Raw genomic sequence first — 15,704 nt, forward strand, 5'->3', positions numbered from 1 at the left:
ACTCCTGTGAACAACTATAATATTAAGCCACATCTAGGCCCTTTATTTGTTAACTGACATTAGTTTTATATCCTGTGACCAGCTGTTCAATTCTTCTTTTTTAATATTTACAATAGACTAATCAGTTTATCTGGAATGAGACCATATTAGGAAAGGCATTTATTATTAAACCTTTTTAACACCACTACTTAATATAAATGGAATCTGAAAATTAACGTTTTATTTGTACGTAATCTTTTCTTCAATTAATTCTGGAAAAATTCTCGGCAAATGGTGAAAGTATCATTATTTACAACTAGCTTAGAGAACCCGATTAGGAAACAAAACTATGTAAAGAACAAGGTTAAATATTGTTCCTTTTTCGTCTTTCTTTTTTAATTAAAATCTTATTGACCTCATTTTCTGTTAGTTGCTTTTTGGAAGATAATAAGTGACTCATTTAATTGGTTAAGTAATTATAACTGTAAATTCAAAGCTCATAGCCTATACAAATTGAAAGTGTATCCTTTTCTATGTTTACTTCCTTTCTTGGGCAAAAATCCTGAAACAAAAATAGCCATGTATCTCATTGAACAATTTCTAGCTACCACCATAAAGATTACGGTAATCGAGCCATTTAAAACAGAAAATGGATTATCATATTTCATATTAAGATGTATTGTGCAGTAGTTGGGATGTTTAGAATTGTGATCAAGTTAATAGTTTAAATCGTAGTGGCGGTTGTGGTGCTTGTGTATATAAGAAGCGTGGAAGCACTAATGTTGCGTTTAACATGTTTTAATTTTTAGGTGAATTATGGAGCCAGTAATCAACCTAAATGAAGAACTCCTGTTTTATAGAACCTCTGACTCATGTATCAGAATACAGAAAAAATATCCAAAGAAAGTCAGTGGATAAAGTCTGTAAACCTAGAAGTTGAAGAAGGTGCAGAGACTTGGATGAAATTAAGAGATAACAAAAGTTGGCTTTGAGTTCAGATCTTTATATGCCAGTTGTATGACACAAACATTTTTGTCAATAGTTTACAGACAAAGGAAAAATTAAGAGGCTGCAAACACAGAACTATTTTCTGATGCAAGTGGTTGTAGACAAACAGCTGTGAAGTAGGGCTTACTGCAAAAAGTAGACGATATAAGATGTCATACAGTTCCGTTATACCAATAGGCTAGACATCTTATATGTTTTTATATGAAAAGGAACTTAAAAGTCATCTGATCGCTGTTACAACAACAAAAATGAACCACTTTATGAGGTCTACTAATAACACAAAGGAATTCATGAAATGAACATATGTAGCAAAGATTTGTCTGAGCAATGGACCCATCATGCTGATGATCAAGGACATGAACTGGAATTGTATTCTTACAGAAGAAGCTGGCGTTGAAGTATTCAACAGTCATCTGTCGGTAGAAAATCATCATGGAAGGATAAAGCTACCTCTCATATATTTTTCTGTTTTAAACTGCCTCTCCACTGTTAAGAGTAAAGCTTTGCTAGTTCATGTCAAATAAGAAAAATGTTCCTGTATCAAAAATGACACTATAATTGAGGATAAGGAAATGAACACATATTTAAGTTTACCAGTCCCATGAAGATACTTTCCTTTAATAGTGTTATTGCTCTTAATATATTTTGTGTTATTTTAGTTACAAATTGTTTAACGTCATTGAACATGATGCAGTTTCATGTGTGCCCAACAGCTCGTGTATGTTTCTGGTCTTCTGTATGAGGCCAGAATACACTCATATTGGAAATAATAAAGATCTTATTATCTGAGCAATTGATGGCAATGTAGTAACTTACCAAATTATGGTTGTTTCTAGTGTATTTGAGGATAAAGATCAGTGTAACATTATCATGTTTGACAAAAATTCTTCCGAGCTTAAACTAAGGAGGAAGACACAAAGACGAAATAACACTGTACTTAATAATGCTATCTGTGTTCAGACACTAATGTTAATCCTTTTTCACTAGCACAGTAAGTAAAGTGGCATGTTCCAAACTTTAGATGAAAGCTGGCAGAAAAGAAGCAAAAATATATCCCTAACCACGTAAATTGTGAGAAACTACACTATTTGTACACTATATTTGAAACTTTGGTTATTTTCCATGCTGCGACTGGATGTAAAATTACGTTGGCAAAAAAAAAATAAAAAAATATCAGCTGAAAAATGTGTCTACATCATGTATGCCACATTTGAAGATGGCACTATTAACAAAGTCTGCAACGTCTTATTCTTTCGATGTTACTCACCTGAAGCTGTACCATGTTCTTAATTTTCACACCAACCGATCTCACACTTTTAAAGCTCTACTTCTTATCAGAGATGCTCTTATTTTTTATACCAGGCGATCTCACAACCAAACAATGGCTTAGAGTTAGGCCTACTGTACCCACACTGATCATATGCATGGTTGCCAGAATTACTGAGCTGAAAGAAAGACGACAAAAAGCTAGCACCTCAACTGATGTCCTTGTCTACATCAAAATAATCTCATGTGAATGTACAGAAAGACTGTAAGACTGAGTGAGATGCAGCTGTGAATATATAAACTTAAATGTATTGGTGTGGGCAACTAACAAGCAACTTGAGCAGGCTGTGAGAGTTTTATATAAACACTAACCATAAACAGGTAGTTCTCGACTTACGCGAATTTGTTTTACGCGTTTTTGGATTGACGCGATCGATGGAATACCACCATTTTTCAATTCACGCGCTTGCAAATTCGGACTAACGAGATTTTCGAAGTAACGGTACAAATAGAAGCATTTACTCACCATATGCTTGAAGGTTTAGCCGATGCAAATGCTTTATTACGATAACGTGACGCATGATAGTTGAAGTAACGTTAAAATGACAACAGCATTACGGTTATCTGTGCAGTAGTCAGCTGGTCGCAGGATCAGTATGGTCATACAACGAAGTCATTAAAATCCATTTATCATGTTTCACACTGGAGTTGATGTTTTCTGTAGATATATCACGTTGACTATGTGAGCATATAACACTGTATATATAATACTATAAATAAATGGGTAGTTTGAGACACGATGGAATGGGAGATTAACGAAGTTCGCCATCTACAATCTATGTGAGATGATGCCGCGTTGACCTTGCGGATACTTTCAAAGGCTTTTCAGAAGTCTTTTCACTGTCATTCTTCTGTAGTATATTTCTACAGTATATTAAGGCTTGACTAATGGCGTTCCCACTGCGATTGCACGCATCATGTGTACTCTATGGGAAATAGTGTTTGATTTACGCGACCAATTCCTGGAACTCAACTATCGCGTGAATCGAGAACTATCGGTATAATACTTACTTTGTGAAAAATACTCAGTAACACTGACGTTAAAGCAACTGGTAATACTACGATCTACTCTTGATGTAAGGGTTTACAGCCCCAAATATCGTTAACAACGAAGATATTCCACTGTTTAAATAATGCATTCTAATCTTTATAAGTTAGAACGTAAGAAAAATATTTTTAACTAGTTCTACTCATTACCAGACTGGTTTTTACTTTAGATATGATCGAAAGTTAACATGAATATATTAAAGAAAGATAATCTTAAACGTAATTTACTTAATTTCAACGAATAATGAAGAAGGTAAAAAAGAGGAGAATAAACAAGTCTCTTTAAAATTGGGTTCACTGATGGCTATTTTTGTAAAGTAAACAAGAAACGTTACATCAATAAATAACATAAATAAAACATAATTAATGGGTGAGTGGATCAGCCAATTCACTGATGGCTATTTTTGTAAAGTAAACAAGAAACGTTACATCAATAAATAACATAAATAAAACATAATTGATGGGTGAGTGGATCAGCCAATTCACTGATGGCTATTTTTGTAAAGTAAACAAGAAACGTTACATCAATAAATAACATAAATAAAACATAATTGATGGGTGAGTGGATCAGCCAATTCACTGATGGCTATTTTTGTAAAGTAAACAAGAAACGTTTTACCAATAAATAACATAAATTAAAGGTAACGTATGGTGGTAAAGATCAGCGATAGCTCTTTACCGTAAAGTGAAGAAGAAACGACGTGTCTCAATAATTTAATTCAGTATTTTTTTTCAAGTGTAACGAAACGTCTCCTCAAGTCAACTACTTAAACCTCAGTTTAGTTAGTTTCTCTTTGAGCTGTTTATATCTTCAAATTCAAAATTAGTTTTACTTGCTGTTTTCATGTAAACATATTTTCAATAGCCAGTTTATTTAGCCTTTCCTTGAGCTGTTAATATCAACCATATCTTCTCACCATATTTAGTTTGATTTTCCTTGAGCTGCTCATCTGAGCAATATCTCGAAAGCAAATTTAATTAATTTTCTTGGAACCCTATACGAACCACATCTTCAAAACCTTAGCTTCACAGGCTTCTCCTTCAGTTGTTCATATAAAAGGTCTGTCAAAACCAAAACCTTAACTAGTTTCTCTGAGAGCACTTCGTATCAGCCATATCTCCAAACTCCATTTTACTAAGTCTTTCACTAACGTTTTTATTCCAACCATATCTTCACACAGTAGTTTAATGGATTTAATTTAAGCTGTTCATATCAATCACGTCTCAAATCGAGTTTTAAATTATTTTTAGATATTCATGTCAAGCATTCCTCAAAAAACAACTTACTTAATTTTTCCTAAAATTGCTATTATCAGCCACATCTTCAATTACCAGTTTAGCATGGTTTTCTTTAAACTGCTCATATCAAACATATCTTCACACTCTAATTTAGTTGGCTTTCCTTGGCTGATGTCAACGATATTTCCAAAACCATTTTAGTTAGTTTCATATTGAGTCGTGCATTTCAACAGTATCTCGAAACACTAGATTAGAAGAATTGTTTCTTCAACTGTTCATATGAACCATATCTCCAAACCACAGTTTAGTTAGTTTTCCTAACATTTCATTACACTCTAGTTCAGTTACTTTACTTTTGAGGTTGTCATTCCACCTATATCTACAAAGCTAGTTTGGCCAGTTTTTTCTTGAGTTATTCATATCGACCATACCTTCAAAACTTTTTTCCTTGAACTGTTCATGTCATTCATATCTTTAAACCACAATTTAGGTTTTATTTAAACGTTTTACATAACTCATGTCTCCAAACCCCAGTTAGTTAGTGTTTATCCTTTAGCTTTTGCCATTAACTGTATTTCTAACTCCACATTTTATTATGTTCGTATAAAGCTTTTAATATCAGCCATTTCTTCAAACCACAATTTAGTTAGATTTTCTTGAGCTGTTCATATAAAGTGTACGTACATATTGCAGTTTTCCAGCTATATCTTCAAGTCACAGTTTATTTAATTTTCTTTGAGATTTTTTTATTTCACCTTTATCTTCCAACCCTTATTTTTCTATTTCGAGATTTTCATATCAAAGATACCCCTCAAGCTCAGTTAATCAGACTTTCTCAGACATTTTGATATCAACCCTATTTACAAATCTCAGTTTAGTTAATTTTTAAGGTTCAGTTCTTCATATGAATCATGTCTGTAAAATACAGTTTAACTGGCTTTTTCTTGAGCTGTTCATGTGAAAAAATCTTCCATCTGTAGTTAAGTTCGTTTTCCCTTCAACTGTTTATATGATTCATATCTATAAGGCTCAATTTAACTAATATTTCTTTGAGCTTTTCATATATACTGTGTATTTATACCCTAGCTTATTTAGTTTTCTTCTTGAACCGCTAATTACAAATAGATATTCAAAGCTATTTTAGCTAAACTGTCTTTAAGTTTTTCATATCAGCCCAATTTATAACTTCAGTTCAGAAGTTTTTTTATAAGCTTCTCATATCAGCTATATCTTCACAAACTAGGTTAGGTGCGTTTTTTTTATGAGCTCTATACGTAAACCACATATCCCAAGTTAATCTAGTTAGCTTCAACTTGGGCTGCTTATTGTGAATAATATCTCAAAATCCTAATTTAGTTGGTTTTCTTTGAGTTGTTTGTATATCAATAGCCCGTTTAGTTAGTTTCTCTTTGAACATTTCATGGAAGTCAACTTTCCAAATCCTTGGTTAGTTAGTTCTGTCTTTGAGTTATTCCTAATAATCATATCTCGAATACGTACCTTAGTTAGATTTTCTTTAAATTGTTTTTATCAATAATATCTTGAAACTCCAGTTTCAGTTGAAATTTTTTTGAAGTCTTGATATCAATAATATGTGCAAAGCCAATTTAGTTTCATTTTCCTTGAGTTGTACGTATCAAGTTTATCTCCAAATCAGTTTACTAGTTTATCATAAGTTGATATCAATCATATCTCTACATACTAGTTTAGCTAGTTTTACCTTAAGATTTTAATGTCAATCATATCTTCAACCTCGTTTAATTAGTTTCTCTTTGAGTTGCTAATATCAAACATATCTCCAAATTTCAGTTTATTATTTATCTTTGAGTTATTCATAATAACAAGAACTACGTAACCAAGTTTAATTAGTTTGTCTTAGGATGCTCATACGAAACACACCTAAAAATCCAAGATTATTTAATTTTTTTCTATATATTTAAACGTATATTCAACTTTTTCTCCTTGAGTTGTTAATATAATCCAGGTTTTCACACTAAAGTTTCGTTAGTTTCTTTGATTTATCTGATGAAAATAACCTTATCTTGAACACTATTTTATATAAATTTTCTATGATCTTCTGATTTCAACTGCATCTCGAAAACGCACTTTAGTTGTTGTTTTTTCCATAAGCTGTCTGTATCTGCGAATCTCAATTTAATTAAATTAATTTTACTTAATTATTTTAATTTAATTATTTCCAGACCCTAGTTAGATTTTTTGAGCTGTTGATATCAACTGTATCTCTAAACGCTATTTAATTTAGTTTTTCATGGGCTTACGTTATTCTTATGAACCATATCTCCAAACTTCAATTTAGTTAGAATTTCTTTTTTCTGAACTACTGAATTCAACCATATCTTCAAACACAATGTAATTAGTTTTTCTTGAGCTGTGCATATCAGTCATATTAATAATCCCAAAATTATATTAGTTTTTATTTGAGCGTTTTATATGTCTAAACCCCATATTTTTTAGTTTTTATGTAGCTGTTCATGGCAGACATATCTTCAAACCCAAGTTTAATTATTTTTTCCTTCAATTATTGATATGAGCCATATTTCCTTATCTATTATTATATTATTGTCTAATCACGTTAAACGTATGAAGGATACGGCAGTAACTGAGATAGAAGAAACTTTATTTGTATGACAATCAAATTTATGGCTTGCTTTATTTAACGAACACTGAGTTTTTTTAGTGGCAATATTGTATATAACAAAAAACAAAGAAACAATAAAAAATACAATTTTATTTTGGCGTAGTTATAGAATTCCAGTGTTTATTGCTAAACTTTTATTTATCTATTCAAATACAAGCGTATTTGTGAACTGTTGAACGATACACCAAGCTATTTTGACAGTCTCTACGGTTTATATGGGCTTGCTGGTGTATGAAATAGTTCGGCCGCTTCTATGACACGACATTAATTCTTAAGCTTATTATGATGTGGTTTTAATGGAGCATTACTCCAACTCAACGTTACTGTAAACCAGTTTCCTTGTTATCTGGGTCACTAATCAGTCCAAACTAGCAATAAATCGTTGGACATGGTATTGTTGGCTAACAAAGCTACCAAATGTCGGCACACCTTATACATTAGATTATGATGTTCTTAAACAATGAGAAATGGCATTCGATTATTATAGATAGTATTTTATCTTTGTTGTTTTTTTCCAGACGTGACAGTTTTTTTTCAGATATTTGTTATAAAAAACTGATTGTTTCTTTTCACTGTAAATTTACCCTGAGGAAAAAATATTTTTTTCGTGTGCTTGATCTGAACCAGCAAGAGTCTGATAGGAAATAATATAATAAATTAATAAAATACAAGTCCTTGGAGAAAACGGTGTCTACATTACTCAGAATTGTGTGAGAGACAATTTAAAATAGTACAATTTTATCTAGTAGCATAATTCTTTCTTAAAGTGCTTGAAAAGACTTAATCAAACCTATTCAATATCATTAGCGTAATTAACAAAGATATATCGTTCTTTCTAATACGTATATTTATATATATATTCCAGCTTCGAAAATTTGTTGCTCGACCAATTTAGTATAGTGACTAATATCATTATTATAAGATAGAATCATTTCAGTAGCTCATTTTCTGTGAAATATTATAAATGTATTACAAGTCTGCAGTGGAAAGATGCACTAATAAAGTGTAGGGAAAACGCAAAATATACTTTTCTTCTTATAGATATTTTAGTAATTTCTCTGTATTGTCAAGTTATATCATGCTGTCATTAAATTTGTTATATATATATGTATTAATATGACTTGAAGTAGGTTCATGAAATGAAATACGCTGATGTTAAGGGTTGTCACTGTACGGTAGCTATTTCCATTAATGTTACCAAACAGCACAAAAGTAAGGTTGTGATTCTCAGATGTTTATTTTATGTCACGTTTCGTTTGCTGACGTCTTATTCACTCACTTCACACGGTACTGTGAAGTGATTTTAGTGTCGTTGTTGAGAAAACTGACCGACTAATTTCACTCATTCATGTCCATATCCCCATCAGTCAAGGTGGTGATTTCGAACACTACTGATTTGTACACCTCAGTAATCGCACCAAATCGAAATATTCTTCTTTAAACGATTGAATCTTTAAACACTTATTTTAGAATTATAGTTGATAATAACTAAAAGTACTTTCTGTTTATCATGGGGTTGACATAATATTACTTTATGTATTATCCATTATTCTATCACGTTGAGGACTCAAAGTAATGATGACATACAGTAAAACACACGTGTCAACGTTCTAGATAACGTACTGCTTTGTTGGTGAGATTCGAGTAAAAATACGTTCAAGCAAAACTTACAGCTCCGTGTTACTGCTGCAGATGAACAAACCAGTTTTGTTACTACTTCTGACATGAATTTATGCTTAGTTTGCTTCACGTCCAAGCACTTGCTACAACATTAAATAGAAAAGAATCTCCAAATTTATTATGAAGAAGTAACGTTTATATTTCCAAGACAAGTGCATAATGAAGTGCATGTAATAGCTGAGTAGAAATCCAACTAGATCACTTGTAAGGTTTAGATAACAACCACTAGTTTGTTTGTTAAGTAAAAAGGTTACACCATCTTACTGCTTCCCACAGTGGAACAATACACATTTACTGTCGTTATCGTCCCTCGCTGGAACAGCGGCAAGTCTACGGATTCATAACGCTAATATTAGGGGTTAGATTCCTCTCAGTGGATTCAGCAGATAGCTCGATGTGGCTTTGTTATAAGAAAACACACACTGACCAACGTTGAGAATCCGATCCCAGATTTTAGTTTTGTAAGTCTGAACTTGTTGCTGACTCAGCGAAGGTTACAAACTCTCTTAATCACGCTTAAATGATCAAACTCTAGTCTGCTGCAATTATTTTATTTCTATTAAGTTTAATCCAAAGCATTAAATCCAGTAGAATAATCGCTTATTAAAAATCAACGTTTGTGGTATTCTACAACATGAATATTCTCACGCATACGTAGAACTGCCAATAATAACTGAAAATTCTTTATCATTTTTAATTTTGTTAAGAACTCACCGATGTTTCATATAAAGAGGCAGACACTGAGTTTGTTTAAATAAGTAAGAAGTTTTTATATATAGAAAACACAAGTAAAAAAAACGAGCACTGAATCCCTCCTAAACTGGTATGATAACAGAGAACGGTTGAAGTAACTGGTGATACCTGTTAAATATATAAATGTGAATAGAAAATAAATGAATGTAAAGAACAGCTGATTTTCACACGAACAAACACGTAGGACGACTATTTTTATTGTTACAAGCGTACAGTTCTATCCAATATTCTTATGTTCTCGTCTACTTTATTGCTATGGCCGATTGAGGCTTTTCAAAATAAAATTCATTGAAACTTACTAGCGATATACTACTAGTCTGAAGTGGCTTGTTTGTGTCAGCATAATTTCAACCAAAAGCAATATCATTTTCAGGATTAATTATGTTGATCTAGATGAGTTTTATAAGACGTTATAGTAGCAGTAAACACGATTACAACATTCTACATTATTTATCTAGTCCCTTGGGATTTTCAAAAATCAGAAGAGAGTCTAAGAATAGTATGCCACTAATTTCGACATCTAGTACTCGTGTTGGGTTTATATTCCTAAACAATACATTCATTATTTAGTCTCTGAGAGATTTTCAGGAATTAGAAGATTGTAAAATAATGGTATTCTAATTACAGTGTAGTCGTTATATCCATTGCTGTCGACGATTTTACTCACTTAGAAGCTGTTCAGGCTGTCAAAAGTATAAATGCCTGAACAAGGTCACGGAAAGTCAATAAAACCACATGATGATTATTATGTGAGCAATGTAACCATTAGGCGTTGCCATTTCACTTCAGAATCAAGCTTAAGTCCAAGAAGTATTGACTGCTCAGTACCGCCCGTTTTATGACTGGTCACTTGTTCTCTTTACAGCTAGTTTGGTTTGTTTGTTTTGAATTTCGCGCAAAACTCACGAGGGTTAGCCCAGATAGCCCTCCCTAATTTAGCAGTGTAAGACTAGAGGGAATGCAGCTAGTCATCGCTACACACCGCAAACTCTTGGGCTACTCTTTTACCAACGAATAGTGGGATTGACCGCACATTATAACGCCCTCACGGCTGAAAGGGGCGAGTATGTTTGGCGCGACGAGAATGCGAACCCGCGATCTTCGGATTACGAGTTAAGTGCCTTAATCACCTGGTCATGCTGGGCCTTTACAATTAGCCATAGCTTGTTTTATTTTAAAAGCCTAAGCTTTTAATAACTACCCAAAACCTCCGAATTCGTTTATTAATAACAATATTATTACAGAATACTGTTCACATTTGTATGGTAAAAATAACATTATTATAAGATAATTACAGAATTCAAGTGATCTATAATTATGTTTTTCAGATATCCACACCAATCTTGGTCATCAGTATTTATATTTTCAAAAAAATGTTTTGTTAAGATCTTATTAAAATGTTTTATTTTTAGTCTGAAATTAACACTTCTTAAATTTTGTGCACCAATTTTCTATATGAAAACCATATTTACTGTTACTAAAAGTTAGGGTAAAACCTAGATGATAACCATATTTACTCTTATTAGAAGTTATTGTAAAATGACCTAAACGATAACCATGTTTATTGTTATCAAATTTGTTGTAAAACTAATTTAGACGATACCAAAATTTATTGTTACTGGAATTTGTTGTAAAACTGACCTACCATTCTTACTGTTAATGAGATATACTGTAAACTGCCCTAGAAAATAAACATATTTATTGTTGCTAGAATTTGTTATAAACTTAGTTACACGATAACCATGCTGGAATTTATTATAAACTGATTTACATAGTAGCCATGTTTACTGTTATTGAAATGTATCGTGAAACTTACGTACATGACAATCATAGTTATTGCTATTAAAATCTATTGTAAACCTGACATGGATAATAGTCATATTTACTTTAACTGGAATGTTCTGTAAAACTGACGTAGATTGTGGTTCTTGTTTTGTTTTCACAATCGAAGACAATCTGTTTTTTTTTTTTTAATCCCGGAGAACCATAAAGGGATCTATACAATATGTTGTCTCTTCCTTTCCATAATCATGTAATACCACACCTTCACACCGTATTTTGAGAACCTTAACCTAGATGATAAACGTATTTAACAAAATGCATTGTGGACTGCCACAGATGAAAGCCATACTTACTGTTCTGTAACACTGGAATAAAATACAGCTACAGTTGCTGTTACTTTTATGATATAAGTTTTAGTGTAGGGTCTACTTTGAAGGGTATGTAATAATACCACGTGGCTGTGCTGGAATTTTTATTCTTCCCAGTAGTTACATGTGTTGTATGTGCTGTATTTCTTTTCAGGTTTTTTTGTTTAAAGTTATGCATTTATATTGCTTTGGTTACGGTAAGCTCTGAGTTCACGAGATGAGCACATGTTTTTAAATGACTAGCACTTTCTTTAAAGTGTGGAAAAACCAAAAATGCAAGTCATTGAGTTGCTGATTGATTATTCTCTGTAATTGTTATTTTTGTGTTTTCAACGAAGCACTAAAGAGACGAGAAATATCGTGCGTCCTAGAAAATTAGCAATCTAAGTGGAATCTCTATTGAGGCCTAATGCTGCATGGAACTCATACAAGCTTTACTTATACGTTGTCGAACTTGTTTTCGAAGAAATAGACCCTTTTGTTATCATTAAGTGGACTGTACTTTTTTTTAATAAATAGTAACCATTGGCTTCAAAGTGACGTAACAAACAAAATGTGCTATGTATTTATTCGTGTTTCTACAAATTCTCGTAATAACGATCAGTTGTTTATTATGCTTTCAGCATTTTTGTTTATAACAGAAATTGTTCTTAGAATCAGTTTTCTTACTTTATTAGTCTACATTAAGTATTGTTGGCGCTTAATGTACACCATGAAGTTCATTTTGGTTTCAAATTTCTGTCGAGAACTTGTGTAATATTAAGTTGCCCTGTTTGCTGTGATATCAAACAAACCTTATGTACCTAAAAGAAAACTCTAAATATAAGATACAACAATCAGTTATTAGAAAGGAGATACTCTCTCTTTTTGTCTTTATAATGAAAAGGTTTGAGTACGGAGGTCGCGAAGTGAAACTTACAACCCCAAGTACTTGAACACTTCAAAAGAAATTGAACTAGTCATGTGTATTGACCACTTACCAACCAACATGTGATATACAAAAAAATAAATAAATCCATAACAAATATTTTTCCCACGAATGGGACCACCTGATCATGAATCACTTCACATATTTCTTTTCTGTTCTAAACTTCCATTTACTCCCGTATACATTCTTGGTTTTTTTGGTTTTCTTTTTTGGTTTTGTGCATTCAACCAAACAATCCTTCCAGACCTGTGTGGACTTCAAACTGCACGAAGCCCAGCAGGTCCTTATCTCAATACGAACCCTCTTTTAGATCTTGCTTCTGATTTGTCATCTTCAATTTCCGTCCCATCTTCTGACATGAAAGGTATTTCACGTGACATTCCCCTCGAGCAAGTGCACACTCTAAATTAGGTATGCATTGTATTTAAGCACTTGTACGAGCAACATTTATTCAGCAAGATAGTTCTACTAACAATACATTATTCAAAATAAAAACCTTCATTAAAAATATCAATTTATAACATCTTTTAGGTTTTCTCTACTTACGAGAACTTTTCAAATTTTGTTTATAAAAGACGCTGTGATATCTTTGATAAATGTACATTACCTTAGTAAAAGATTTTGTTGTTGAGCTGGTGTTATCAAACGAATACGGAATTCATTTATTTTAATACATATTGTATTATCCGCTCATTTTTTTAATTATGATGTAAAAAATATTTAAAAGGATGTCCTTTATATCTGTATTGTTAAATATAAAAAATCCAAATCTACCATTATGAGTCCACAGACTTGCCTTTGTGCTATTGAAGGGTCTTGTTTGTTTGTTTGTTTGTTTTAATTTCGCACAGAACTACTCGAGGGCTATCTGTGCTAGCCGTCCCTAATTTAGCAGTGTAAGACTAGAGGGAAGGCAGCTAGTCATCACCACCCACCGCCAACTTTTGGGCTACTCTTTTACCAACTAATAGTGGGATTGACCGTACGTTATAACGCCCCCACGGCTGAAAGGGCGAGCTAGTTTGACGCAACGAGGATGCAAACCCATGACCCTCAGATTACGAGTCGCACGCATTAACACGCTTGGACATGCCGGGCCACTGAAGGGTCTTCAGTTTGTGTTGGGTTTTTTTTTTGTTTACTTGTTTTTGAATTTCGCGCAAGGCTACACGAGGGCTATCTGCGCTATCTGTTCCGAATTTAGCAGTATAATATTAGAGGGAAGGCAGCTAGTCATTACCACCCACCGTGAATTCTTGGGCTATCGTTTTATCAACGAATAGTGGGTTTGACCGTCACATTGTAATGTCCCCACCGCAAAAATCGCAAGCATGTTGGTGTGACAGCGATTCGAACCCGCAACCCACAGATTGCGAGTAAGGGTAATGAAGTACTTAGTATAATAATAAGTTAGAGATATCTACTATCTGTTGTTATACACAAAATAATTTTATTATCACTGTTTCGATTCCTTTTACTAGATAGAACTATATCTCTCTTCCAAAAACAGATGTTTTATTAGAGCACAACCTGTTTTATGACAGAACTATTCCGATATGGTGAAAACAACACAGTCAATCAAGAGCTTGCTCTTCTTACCCTGCGGTTAACACTGAGAAGTTCTGTGGCTAACGCAAACAATGCTCGTAGATACGCAGAAGAAGAAAAATAAATATACTCATAGTTCTGATTCGACATTAACGTAGATTGGGATAAAGGAAATCCGTTGAATAATGTATTTCACAGAACTAAACTAAAAGTTGTTCATTGTGATAAACTATGTAGTTAACATGTTGTAAAGACAGTCTGTTGACTGCTTGGAAATTTGTCCAAAACAGAATACAGTTTCAAGTTACTATTAGGTCTGATCCAAGATAATGTGTGTGTGTTTTTTATAGCAATCCCACATCGAGCTATCTGCTGAGTCCATCGAGGGGAATCGAACCTCAGATTTTAACGTTGTAAATCCGTAGACTTACCGCTGTATCCAAGATAATAAGCCAGTTTCTCATCACAGATTTCACCCAGAAGAAGAAAATTAAACAAATCATAATACTACAAAAACACACACACACACACAAATTCCATAGGCCTAAATCTGAATTTGATGACTTTATGTAATGATGACGATGGGGTACTTTCAGGTATAAACAGATTTCCCAATAAGTATCTCACAGACAAACACTTAAATAATTACAGATTGAATCAAGAAATAAGATACTTATTCTGCGCTTGATAACTGGAATGAATTTTGAATTGCGTAAAAAATAAATAGATTGGGTACATTTCAATGACAGAGAAAACAATCTGTATTTAAACACAACGTACAAGAAACAGTGTGTGACTGCGCAGGCAAATGGATGATCGCCTACATTACATGAGTGAAGAATCGGCATCTTTCCGTTTCTCAAGAACAATTTCTGCCAAACTAGTCACGATGAAAATCAAGTAAAGCTAAAGAAAGAAAGTGTGCATAGATTTCATAGGTCATCTCGTTCTATTTGTCCAACAGGCAGTATCATGCCACGACCTCTGTTCCTTGACAGCATCGGCCTCCTATCAGTTTTAGTTGACGTAGTATTTCGACCAAGAAGAGTTAGTTCAATATTTAAATAGTTAAACCCTGGCTCAATATTTACAGCACTGAAATATCTTTGCTGGCAGAAGGCGTGATCTAATAAAAAGAAACGAAGGGTTGAGATAGCTAAAGCATGATAGTGTTGACAGTTTGGATTACATGTTGACGCCATTAAAGTTCGAAAACTAAATAATACATAATTTAGAAAAAAATATTTCTATCACTAGAGACGGTAGGGAAACGTGGTGTGCTAGCACACCACAACGATAAACGATCTGCGAAATATTATTTATCACATTTCCGTGAAAAAACAACAACTGTAAAACTCAATAATTGTAAACAGATATATAGAGTAAT

The 15,704-nt window shown here is 33.0% G+C and overlaps 1 long non-coding RNA gene across 1 annotated transcript in view; it reads left to right on the forward strand.

Moving 5' to 3' along the window:
- The window catches only part of LOC143249261 (uncharacterized), a 35,579-nt gene extending 33,799 nt beyond the window's left edge, over positions 1-1,780 (forward strand). Inside the window, exon 3 of the long non-coding RNA XR_013027698.1 lies at positions 789-1,780. This is a non-coding gene — a long non-coding RNA (uncharacterized LOC143249261). The remainder of the gene's footprint in view (positions 1-788) is intronic.
- Positions 1,781-15,704: the final 13,924 nt, after the last annotated feature.

Source organism: Tachypleus tridentatus, chromosome 4 (genome assembly GCF_004210375.1).
Source record: "Tachypleus tridentatus isolate NWPU-2018 chromosome 4, ASM421037v1, whole genome shotgun sequence".
Taxonomy (NCBI): Eukaryota; Metazoa; Arthropoda; class Merostomata; order Xiphosura; family Limulidae; genus Tachypleus; species Tachypleus tridentatus.